This window comes from Stegostoma tigrinum, chromosome 27 (genome assembly GCF_030684315.1).
Source record: "Stegostoma tigrinum isolate sSteTig4 chromosome 27, sSteTig4.hap1, whole genome shotgun sequence".
In the NCBI taxonomy this organism is placed as follows: Eukaryota; Metazoa; Chordata; class Chondrichthyes; order Orectolobiformes; family Stegostomatidae; genus Stegostoma; species Stegostoma tigrinum.
Window position 1 is genome coordinate 36769820 of NC_081380.1, and position 12929 is coordinate 36782748.

Here is a 12929-nt window from a genome sequence, read left to right on the forward strand (position 1 = left end):
GCAAAATCAGAAAATGCCGATTGAGTCTTAGCAGGAGAGAACTGGCTGATGTGGAATGGAAGTGAACAATCAAAGGATTGATCGAAAGTAAACGTAGCTGCCTGACTTTGGAATATTGAAATTACGTGGGAGCCTGCTCATTTCGGAAAACACAGGTAATGTGATTGGTGTCTCCGGGCCACCTGGATGTGGATCTATTCGAATTTCTTCTTCGGTTTTCAAGAGCAGTTAACTGTTCTTTGCAAACAGGAGAGCATTTCTCAACTGCTCAGGATACGTTTTATCTCCCATTCTCAATGGTCACTTTATTACAGTTTACTTGAATCAACAGCTTTTGTAAATAACCTCCGGTGCATAATGATTCACCAGGGCGATGCTGTTGTTGACTAATGTGTCTTGAACACATTTCTATTTCCGGGTTGACTCGTGTGAAAATAAAACGAACGAACGTCACGTTCATGTTTGGGGAACACAATAAAAGGTGCAGCTCAAATCCGATGTTTTTCTTCTTCACACCAAGTGGCGCTCTGCTCCGTTCTTGCCGTCGCCTCTGTGAAGATGTAAATTAAAATCAGACAGCCATTTGAATTCTTTATGAATCATTTATGTCACAGTTTGAACTGTACTGCCACTGGCGTGGGTAACATGATATTTCAATGTTTGCTTGTTTCCTTGATATGCTACTGTACAGAACTGAATTGCGTTTGTGACTATGTACATATATAAAGACACTTTTTATCAATAAAGTACGTTTTTGAAATATAAAAGAAAAGACGATCCCCTTGCCTGTAGGCTACAGTGGGCATTTCTCACAAGGGTGGGGAGATGGACAGCAAATTTCAGTCCAACCTGGCCTCAGTTTTGCTGAGGGGGATAAGATTGTTACAGGGCATTAGCTCTTTCGGGCAGTTCTCAATGGCCCCTCTCGTCCTGCTCGGGAGAATAAAAATCACACGTGGACGGTTCACTGCAGTCAAGGGACTACAGTCAATTCTCCACAAAGCTCCATTTTATTTGCCAATTATCCCCCATTATATTTAATTTCTAATAACCTCCGACAGTCAAGTCGGACCTGCTGTCAAGTTATTGTTTTTTGTCACGCCCCCTTGGCATAAGTTCCAGCTGTTAAATGTCTGCGGCTTCGTGCTGCGGCGGCTGGTGATGCCAGGCAGGTAACATCAAAGCAACTTTCAACACGACTCCGGAGACGCGCGGAGAACAGCAATTTCAAACTAACAAGGTCGTAGATGGAGGCACCGGGGGAAGTTCAGAGGAAGGTCGCTAAAATTCTGCCTTGTTTCCGCTTAGATCAAACGGTCTCGATTTTGCTTTGAGGAAATGTGAATCTCAAAATGATGGTAGTGAGGTCTGATAAAATGACGCCGGCTTACACTGCTTTTGAGCTCAAAGCCAAAGGACATTAATGGACACTTGCGTAAGATAACATTGAACAATAGGTTAAGTCCAAGGACTGGTTGGTTTTACAGGAAGACAGTAATCTTGGGAATAGATGAAAGCAGACATAAAGGATCCGAGATTACAAAGTGTGGAGCTGGATGAACACAACAGGCCAAGCAGCATCTTAGGAGCACAAAAGCTAACCAAGGCCCTGGGCCCGAAACGTCAGCTTTTATACTCCTAAGATGCTGCTTGGCCTGCTGTGGTCAACAGATGAAAGCGTGAGCTAAGCATGGATTACACACAGCCCTTCAAAAGGAAATTGTGTGATTTCACGAGAGTTAGAAATATGTCTGTTATTGAAGACTGGTGAAAGTGAAATCCTAGTTACAGATATACATTTCTTCAGCCTCCCACAGCTTGCCTAGCTTGACTTTGAGGATCAAAGTGGAATCGTCTTCTTTTAAGTGCTTATACAATGGAAGTTGGGCATTGAAGTTAAAAATAGAAAGTGCTGGAGAAACTTAGCAGCTCTGGCAGCACCCATGCAGACATAAACAGAGTGAACATTTATTTCATTTCCATTACGACTCCTCCGTTCAGAAGTTGTGTTGAACGTGAAATGACAGTTCTGCGTATTCTCCATAGATGCTGTCAGATCTGCTGTGTTTCTCCAGCAATTTCTGATTCTATTTCAGATTTCCAGCATCCACTGTACTTTCCTTTTATTTTTGAATTGAGATGATGCATGCATGTAGGACCTGGTCAGTATGGGACAGGCTGGCTAGGTCTTGAAGGATTGATGGGCTTATATTTGTCCTTTCTTTAGATGTTCGTATGTGTTTGGGAGAATTGAGCCGACATCTAACAAGCCAGTTAAAGTTCATAATTTTGAGTGAATAAGGAATAGTGTTGGCTTTGAATAGACATAATGTGTGATGCAATTTCCATCTATAGCTATTGAAATTGAACATAATTACATTGTGTGGAGTTAGCGAGTTTTGAGAAGATTTGTAGCTCAGGTTGAGGTTCTGGATGTGAGTTTGCTCGCTGAGCTGGAAGGTTAGTTTTCAGATGTTTCGTCACCTTTTTTTTTATTTGAAAAAATATACTTTATTCATAGAATGTACAAAAAATAAAACATTTATACACCTACCCAGTCATGCAAGCCACTCCAGGTTACCCGGGGGTACGTACACCAACTAAAGGGAAAAAAAACAAAACAGAGAAAAAAAAACAAAGCAAAGAAACCGCCCCGGCAGTCGTCACCCCGCACAGTCCCAGTTGGCCCCCTGACCAGTTGGGGAAGGCGCCAGCTGGGCCCAGTTACCAGATAGGGTTCTTTTCCCTTTTCTGGACGAGGGGGCTCATACGGTGGTCTTTCCCCACCGCGCCTTGGCGGCGGCTGCCCCAAGCTTTAGCGCGTCCCTCAGCACGTAGCCCTGGACCTTGGAGTGCGCCAGTCTGCAACACTCGGTCGGGGTCAGTTCTTTCAGCTGGCAGACCAGCAAGTTGCGGGCAGACCAAAGAGCGTCTTTCACCGCATTGATGGTCCTCCAGGCGCAGTTGATGTTGGTCTCAGTGTGCGTCCCCGGAAACAGCCCGTAGAGCACGGAGTCCCGCGTCACGGAGCTGCTCGGGACGAACCTCGACAAATACCACTGCATCCCCCTCCAGACCTCCTGCGCATAGGCACACTCCAGAAGGAGGTGATCAACAGTCTCGTCCCCCCCGCAGCCACCTCGAGGGCAGCGTGCGGTGGTGCAGAGATTCCGGGCATGCATAAAGGATCTCACTGGCAGAGCCCCTCTCACCGCCAGCCAAGCAATGTCCTTGTGCTTGTTTGAAAGTTCTGGCGATGAGGCATTCTGCCAAACGACTTTGGCAGTCTGCGTGGGGAACCACACGACGGGATCCACCCTCTCCTTTTCCCGAAGGGTCCCGAGGATACTACGTGCTGACCACTGCCTGACGGCCTTGTGGTCAAAGGTGTTTCCTTTCAAAAATTTCTCCACGAAGGACAGGTGGTACGGAACGGTCCAACTACTCGGAGCGTTCCGCGGCAACGAGGCCAGGCCCATCCTTCGCAACACCGGGGACAGGTAGAACCTCAGTAAGTAGTGACACTTGGTGTTTGCGTACTGAGGGTCTACGCACAGCTTGATGCAGCCACACACAAAGGTAGCCGTCAGGCCGAGGGTGGCGTTCGGTACGCCCTTTCCCCCATTTCCCAGGTCTTTGTACATGGTATCTCTGCGGACCCGGTCCATCCTCGACCCCCAAATGAAGTGAAAGATGGCCCGTGTGACCGCAGCGGCGCAGGTCCAGGTAATAGGCCAGGCCTGCGCCACATACAACAGTACCGAAAGCCCCTCGCACCTGACAACCAGGTTCTTACCCGCGATGGAGAGGGACCGGAGCGTCCACCTGCCCAGCTTCTGCTTAAATTTGGAGATACGCTCCTCCCAAGTCTTAGTGCATGCCCCAGCTCCACCAAACCAAACACCCAGCACCTTCAGGTAGTCTGTCCTGACGGTGAAGGGGATGAAGGAGCGGTCGTCCCAGTTCCCGAAGAACATGACCTCGCTCTTACCCCTATTGACTTTGGCATCCGAGGCCAGTTCAAACTGGCCGCAGATGTCCAACAGCCTACTCACCGACCGACGATCGGTGCAGAAGACGGCGACATCATCCATGTACAGGGAGGTCTTGACCTGAAGGCCTCCGCTGCCTGGGATAGTCACGCCCTTCAGGCTCACATCCTTCCTGATGGAGGCGGCGAAGGGCTCCACACAGCACACGAACAAGGCAGGAGAGAGCGGGCAGCCCTGCCTGACTCCAGATCTAACAGGAAAACTGTCTGATTCCCACCCGTTGATCGAGACTGCGCTAACGATGTTGGCGTAGAGCAGCCGGATCCAATTGCGGATGCCCTCCCCGAACCCCAGTTTGGAGAGGACGTCCCTCATGTAAGCATGAGAGACCCTGTCGAAGGCCTTCTCCTGGTCCAGGCTGACGAGGCAGGTGTCCACCCGCCTGTCCTGTACGTAGGCGATCGTATCCCTGATGAGCGCGAGGCTCTCAGCGATCTTCCTGCCCGGCACAGCACAGGTTTGGTCAGGGTGAATCACCGACTCCAGGACAGACCTGACCCGGTTGGCAATGACCTTGGCCAGGATTTTGTAGTCCACGTTCAAAAGTGAAATGTGACGCCAATTCTTAATTTCTTCCCTCTCCCCCTTCCTCTTGTAAATGAGGGTGATGATGCCCTTCCTCATGGACTTGCACATTTCCCCTGCCCGAAGCGCACTATCGTACACCTCCAGCAGGTCCTGGCCGACCAGGCCCCACAGAGCAGAATACAGCTCGACCGGTAAGCCATCGCTTCCGGGAGTCCTATTCCTCTGCAAGGACATGAGGGCTCTGGCCAGCTCGTCCAGGGATATCGGCCGGTCCAGCCACTCCCTCGTGCCGTCGTCTAAGACCTCCGTGATAGACGACAGGAACGACTCGGAGGCCATGCTGTCCATGGGCTTCGTGTCGTACAGTCCGGCATAGAAGGATCTGCTGATCCTCAAAACGTCAGGCCGAGACGACGTCACCGAGCCGTCGTCCTCCTTCAGCCGGCTAAGCACAGAGCTCTCTTTGTGCACCTTCTGAAAGAAGAAACGCGAGCACGTCTCGTCTTGCTCCACAGAGCGGACCCTGGACCGGAAGATTATCCTGGAGGCCTCCGCGGCGAAGAGCGAGGCTTGCTGGCCCCTCACCTCGCGGAGGTCCTCCGTGACATCGACCCCCATCAACTGCAGAAGGAGCAGGTTCTGCACCCTTTTCTGGAGTCGCGACAGCTTTCCCCGCCTCTCTCTTGCCTTCTGAACACCCTTGAGGACAAAGAACCTCTTGATGTTCTCCTTCACCGTCTCCCACCAGTCGCCTGGAGACTCAAAGAGGGGTTTCACGGTTCTCCAACCGGTGTACTCCCTCTTAAGCTCCTCGACGTTCTCTGGGGTCAACAGAGTCGTGTTGAGCTTCCACGTCCCCTTGCCGGCCGGCTGGTCGTCCTGTAAGTGACAGTCGGCCAACAGGAGGCAGTGGTCAGAGAAGAACACCGGCTCGACACCAGTGGACCTGACCGAGAACGTCCGTGACACAAACAGGAAGTCTATCCTTGAGCGGATAGACCCGTCTGGCCGCGACCAGGTGTACCTCTGCTGCGCTCCGTCTGCAGGGGTGCTGAAGACGTCGAGCAGCTTGGCGTCCTTCACCGTGCCCATCAGGAATCTGGACGTGACGTCCAGTTGAATCCCCCCACCCGCTGTCCCCACGCCAGATCTTCCATCTGCATCAATGATGCAGTTGAAGTCTCCGCCTAGGATGACCGGCCTGGACGTAGCCAGCAGGGGTGGAAGCCGCTGCAGGACGTCCAACCGCTCACTCCGTACCACTGGGGCGTACACGTTGATCAGCCTCAGGGGAGCATTCCTGTAGGTGATGTCAGCCACTAGGAGGCGCCCCCCCACCACCTCCTGAACTTGAGAGATGGTGAAGTTGTGCCCCCGCAGCAGAATAGCCAGGCCCGAGGAGCGACAGTCGTTACCCCCCGACCAGATCGAAGGCCCACAGGTCCAGGCGCCGGACCATTTCCCGTACCTGCCGAGGTGCGGTATCCCCCACTCCTGCAGAAACAGGAGGTCCGCCTTGATGGTGGTCAGGTAGGCCAACGTGGACACACATCTCGCGGTTGACTTGACGCTGCGCACATTAATGCTCGCAATTCGTACCCCCATTGTGGGCAGTGACCGCAGTACCCTCCCCAAGTCCAAGGTCCAGCCCCTCCATCTGTCCCTTCATGCCCATTGCCCGGGCTAACTGCTGGACGCTCTCTGGGCTCAGGAAACCGTCTGTGCTGCCTTCCGGGTGGCATCCCCCCGTCAGGGGTGCGGAGGCAGGAGGGTCCGGCTCCGGATCAGGCTGGGGACGTGCTGTTTCCTCCTTCCCGCCTGGAAGTTCCGGGGGGCCCTCCAGTGCTCCAGCGGCACTTGACTGGGTGTCGGAGTGAGCCTCAGGACGCCTCCCGTCACCTGGAAGCGGGGTGCTGCTTTCCTTCCCCCTCGAGACCTTTAACTTCTGCTTCGGGTGGGCCCTCTCCGAATCCTCCTCGTCAGAGGAGCTCTTATAGCCCCCCTGTAGCTGTCTCTTCCCTCCTGATTGTTGCGGTTCCTGGGCCCGTCGACGCACCTTCCTCCTCGCTTTCCGGACTGTAGTCCACTCCCCTGGGTCGCCTGTCGCCGCCTCCATTGGCTCCGGGTTGTCGGGGGGGATTGGAGCCTGCAGGGGTGCTTTGCTGGCCTCGGGCCCATCCTGCAGGGCTGGGCCCTCCTGCACGGCCTGGCCCTCCTGCACATTAGTGGGGTCCTTGCTGGGTCCTGGTGCCTTCCTCTCCTCCGGGGGGGCTGGCCCCGCATTTCCCCTGCCGGCGACCTGGGCGTAGGTGGTACCCCGCCGCGGGCATGCCCTATAGAAGTGGACCACTTCCCCGCAAAGGTTGCAGCTTCTCTCTCGTGGGCAATCCTTTGCAAGGTGTCCCTCCTCCCTGCAGTTCCTGCACATGTTGGCTTTGCAGTCGGCCGCCATGTGACCTGACCTACCACAGGCATGGCAGACTTTAGGTTGCCCTGCATAGGTCAGGTAGCCCCTGCTCCCGCCGATCGCGAAGCTGGACGGTGGGTGTGCGACATTCCCGTCTGCGCCCATCCTCAGCGTCACCTTGACCTGCCTCTTACTCGTCCAGATGCCAAAGGGGTCCACCATGTCAGTTAGGTCCCCTTCCACCTTCACATACCTTCCGAGGAAGGTCAGGATATCAACTGCTGGCACATGCGGGTTGTACATGTGTACAGTCACCATACGGCTCCTCTGCGCTGGCATCACAAACAGAGGGACAGCGGTCAATACAGAGAGGGGGCCCTCACCTCCTTTCTCCTTGAAAACCTCCAGGAAGCGCTCGCAAAGCTTGGCACTCCGGAAGGTCACATCGTAAAACCCCCCTCCGGGGAAATCCTGCAGGCAGTAAATGTCCGCAGCAGCGAACCCACAACAGTCCAACAGGACCCTCTTCACGAAGAAGGTGCGGTCCACAGGTGCACCTTCATCCACCTTCTTTACGGAAACACGGATGGTGTTCCGGACCCCCTGACCTGGGGCACGAGCACTTGCCGCAGCCATCGTTGCAGGTTGGCTGCTCCCCTGAACCAGCGTTAGGCCGAAGCCAGCATTAAGATCCACTGGTCACAAGGGCGCACAGCCAACCCGACGTCCTCCTTTCACCTCCAAGACTGCACTCTCGTCCTCTCAGTCCACAAGAGAGTGGGTCTTTATTGTGTTCGAGATGTGAGCTGGTTCACTGAGCTGTAAGGTTTGTCCCCAGATGTTTTGTCACCATTCTAGGTAACATAATCAGTGAGCCTCCAACGAAGCGCTGGTGTTATGTCCCGCTTTCTATTTATCTGGTTAGGTTTCCTTGGGTTGGTGATGCCATTTCCTGCATTGGTGATGTCATTTCCTGTTCTTTTTCTCAGGGGATGGTAGATTGATTTGGAACCAATGTGTTTGTTGATGGAGTTCCGGTTGGAATGCCATGCCTCTAGGAATTCTCGTGCATGTCTCTGTTTGGCTTGTCCTAGGATGGATGTGTTGTCCCAATCAAAGTGGTGTCCTTCCTTATCTGTGTGTAAGGATACGAGTGATAGTGGGTCATGTCGTTTAGTGGCTAGTTGATGTTCATGTATCCTGGTGGCTAGCTTTCTGCCAGTTTGTCCAATGTAGTGTTTGTCACAGGAAATGACATCACCAATGCAGGAAATGACATCACCAACCCAAGGAAACCTAACCAGATAAATAGAAAGTGGGACATAACACCAGCGCTTCGTCGGAGGCTCACTGATGATGTTACCTAGAATGGTGACGAAACGTCTGAAAACTAACCTTCCAGCTCAGCGAGCAAACTCACATCTAGATTGTGTGGAGTCTTGCATTGGTCGCGATTGCATTAGTTGCAGTGTGATTACGATCAATATGAATAAAGAATAAGAGGCTTTTTAACATTATAAAATTGCAGACTACAACACTTAGATAAACTTCAGTTCCATTCTCATAAATAACAACATTAATACACGAGGTCTCGGTCCTGGTTCATGGGCTATCTTCCTTTGCCTGGTCCAGCTTCACAGTGAATTAGGTCAAGGCAAGCATTGTGCTTGTTATTTTTGTGTTAACACCTGCCAATCTTTCAGCAGACTCCAGTAAGTAGGTCATCAATGAAAAATTAATTCTCCCTCCACAGGTGCATACTCATATATCTCCTGCAGTCACCCATATGTGGAAGTATCCAAAGGCAATCAAAACAAATTTTCTTTCTTGGACAAAGCTGCAAATTTTGGGTTTACTCTAGATAATCTTTTGGATTTGGCTTTGGTCCATGTGCAAAGGCTGCATTTATGATATTTCCATACTCAGATGTACTGTCCGATACGTAGTTGTAAAAAGTGCAATTTTCCAATAACAAGAAGACATCCTTGTGACCTGGACAATTTATAATGTTATTTGCACATGGCTTATGTACACTTCTCCAATCTATTAGAAAATGAACAATTCACATGAAAAAGCCAGATGCAGAGAGAATGTGCATACATCAAGTTGCAGCAATATCAATAGCTCAAGCCATTTCAACCAATTTCAATTCTCCCCTCATGAACATGAAAATGTATAAATATGGCCTCAGTCCTTGTTAATAGGCTATCTGCCTGAGGGATGAACACCAGACCTGAAACATTAACTTTCACTTTTTTCTTCATGGAGCTGCCAGACGTCCTGAACTTTGCCAGCAACTTCTGTTTTTGTATCTGCATTTAGCATTGGTTCACATTAGCATTGAATCAGGTTAGACAGTAGGCCCATAGTTTATTTGTTCTGGTAATCTACCTGTCAAACCCTTTTAGCAGACCTCAGGTGTGTAGGAAATCAACAAAATATAATCAACATAGCATATTAACTATGTTTCTCTCTCCACACCTAATATTTTCATACTTAACTCAGGCATTCCAACATATATTGTAATTTCACCTTATCCAATAGGTAGATTTTTGTTTTCTTGTTTCCTGTCTCATGGAAGTACATAGTGTATCAGTATGATGAAGTGCAAAACCATCCATTAAAGCTTGTGCATATGATGGAAATAATTATGCATATCTCAACTGAGATGGATATTCTGGCTGCTGAAAAGATAAGCTTTTTTTTGTGTTTGAGGTACCAAATCTCCCATGTTCCCAATCATCATGAATAACTTTCAATACCCTATTTCCAGATTTTATATCATCGGGTTGTACAATGGGCAGTGCCATGAAAGGGAATATGAGCGCAAGACGGGATATTCTAAATGGGGATGAGAGGCATTGGGAAAGAATTCTGTCTTGAAATTGAATTTGAGCCTTTAGCAAGATTAACATCTTGGATTTAAATACTAACTTTAATCCAATTAACATGCCAAGTCATAACAGTTGGTGTTGGATCTGCATAAGAAACGAGGATTTGGTTAGAAATTAGTGTAATGTTAGAATTTGGCATTTAGATCTGCTCAACCTAAAAAAAATACATATTGTCTTCAAGTTACATGTGATTATTGTTTATAAAGGTGACAAATAATGATACATAATTCAGTTAATCGCCTGTTTAACCAGGCAAATTCCAAAAAAATATTATAACAAATTGAATGATGAAGAAGATTGCATACTTCTAAAAAGCCTTTCATCAAGATGTTAGTGTGAAGAGCTACAGAGAAACTACACTGTTTTCAAGCCTTTATTATAATATTGTGATGTTTAATATCACACCATTGTTGCTTGCTTCTTCTATTTACAAGCCGATCAGGTTAGATTGAACTTTGTGCATTGTCTCTTTTGGCTAACATCATATCTTCTGATGTCATAGACACATCTTACAATCCAATTGGTAATAATTAATCCCTAAAAGTAAAGGTTGTTTCAAGGCATGCAATTCCACTACACTTCATACTTAAAAATGATGAATTACAGTCTTTCCATATTTTGAAACAATAATATGCATATCATTGCCAAAAAATCTTTGAAGTATCAAGCTGATTCACTCACATGTTGTAACATCATCTGTATAATTGTATCATCTGGTTTCAATGCAAGTATACTAAATGTTTGCACAGCAATCATCACCCTTCAGTTGAGATATTAATGTTAAATATCATTTTCCCCAGCCCCCCCACCGTTTCTGACAGCAGATATTTTACAAAATGAGTGACAAATTTTGAAAGGAATTATATCCATATTGTTTCCTCCAGTAAAAATAAACAACTCTTCTGTGACCCAGGTGTGGTAAATGTAGGTTTCAATCTTGTTTTAGCTGTATTATCATAAGTATACTGGATTACATTAGGTGTTTGTTTGTGCAAAGGGTCTGAAGCCAAGAACAAGAGAAGTAGGTCCTGGTCAGTTCAACCAGCTAATGTACACCTTCTAGTGGTTGAATACCAAATAGCATGACTCCGAAAGAAATCATATCAACTATAGTTGCTTTATTGGATTGCTAAAATAACATTTTGTGGAAGTCAATTCCTTCATGAAATAATAGTATTCATATATTAGCAACATAAATATTTGGTAAATATTGAAAAATGCTTTTGTACCTTCAAATGTTTTGAAGGTATTCAATTTATTGGACAAATAATGTCCAGACTGTCTACATTGAATACAGAAAGATATTCTTTTTATATATGCTAAAGATTTTCAAATTCAATCTTACAAGTTTGTTTTAATCTACTTGACATCTTAATAATTTTCATTTGACCTCCAAGTGCAGAACAGTATGTAGAAATGGTTGGCTCATAGCACCAGGGTCCCGGATATTCCATCCTTGGACGACTGTCTGTGTGGACTTTGCATATTCTCCCCGTGTCTGCATGGGTTTCCTCTCACAATCCAAAGATGTGCAGGCTAGGTGGATTGGCCATACTAAATTGCCCATAGTGTTGAGGAATGAATGGATTAGGTGGATTATAGGGGGATGGGTCTTGGTGGGACGGTCTGAGGGTCAGTGTGGACTTGTTGGGCCGAAGGGCCTGTTTGCACACTGTAGGGATTCTATGATCAATGAAAATGGTACTGTATAAATGCATGATACATGAAACCAGTTACATATAGGCAAAAATCTTGTAAGACTTTTTCAAAGCTTAAATATGAAGAGATATCTTTAAATAAAAATGTATAAACTACCTAAAGGAACAGAAAAAAATCTTACCCTTTCTGAAACTAATGCAGTAAAAAATAGCCATAGCCATTCATAACAGATAATAGAAGCTTCTAGGAAAATCCCAAATTTTCAGGTATTACAATATTGGAGTAATCAAAACTTCCCAAGAAAAGAAATTATTTAAGGTAGTTCAGAGAAGGTTCATTAGGATGATCCCCAGAATTGAGGGATAGTCTTACAAGCAAAGGTTAAACAGGTTGGGACTCTAGTCATTGGAGTTTAGAAGAACGCGAGTTGACCTCATTGAAACAGATACAATTCTTAAGGGTCTTTTCAGGGTAAATGTTGAGCGGCTGCTTCCTCTCATAGAACCAGAGAGCACAGTCTCAGAATAAAGGGATGCCATTGAAATCTGAGATAAGGAGGAATTTCTTCTTTTACGAGTGTCTTTGGAACTTATTGCCGCAGAGAGCTGTGGGAACAGAGTCCTTGTGTACATTTAAAGCTGAGATAGATTCTTATCAGTATGGGAATCAAAGGTTAGGGAAAAAATGGACACGAGTGCTGTCAGAACACCATTGCTCCTACTGATTAGAGGAGCATGCTTGAGGGGCAAATGGCCTCCTGCTGTTCCTATTTCTTACAATCTTATGGTCTTAAAGGTCAATGCTGCACAGAACAAAAAACAGACTTTTATTGTTTTTATTTACCCCTCCACGGGACGTGGGCATTGTTAAATGATTCCAGCATTTGTTGCCCATCTCTAATCATGTAAAAGACAATCACATTGCTCTGGGTCTAGACTAACATGTAGGCCTAAACAGGTATGCACAGCAGATTCACTAAAGGATGTTTGTGAAGAAAATTCATATTTCATGGCCTGGCTTTCAATTCCAGCTTTATTAATGGGATTTAATCTCCACAAGTTAGCATGGCAGAATTTTAATCCATGTCCCCAGAATGTTAACCAGCACCATAGATTACTAGTGCAGTGACCACTGTCCCAATATTTCAATGTTTTGTTTTTGACCAGCCTCCCATCTTAAATAATCACCCTACAAATTGTGCGCTCAAAAATAATGTTGCCCATATCTTAACTTGTACCAAATCTATCACCAATTATCCTTGTTTCCATTGTACTTCACTAACTTCAGTCTGACAATGGAGAAATTTTAAAATCCTTATCCCGGTTTTCAAATCCTTCCATGGCCTTGCCTCCTCCAGTCCTACTGGCCTTTGACATTTGTACTACCCTA

The 12929-nt window shown here is 47.3% G+C and overlaps 1 long non-coding RNA gene across 1 annotated transcript in view; it reads left to right on the top strand.

The window, feature by feature from the left end:
• Positions 1 to 12929, top strand: part of LOC125464532 (uncharacterized) — a 22401-nt gene continuing 9472 nt past the window's right edge. Inside the window, exon 1 of the long non-coding RNA XR_007250030.2 lies at positions 1 to 155. This is a non-coding gene — a long non-coding RNA (uncharacterized LOC125464532). The remainder of the gene's footprint in view (positions 156 to 12929) is intronic.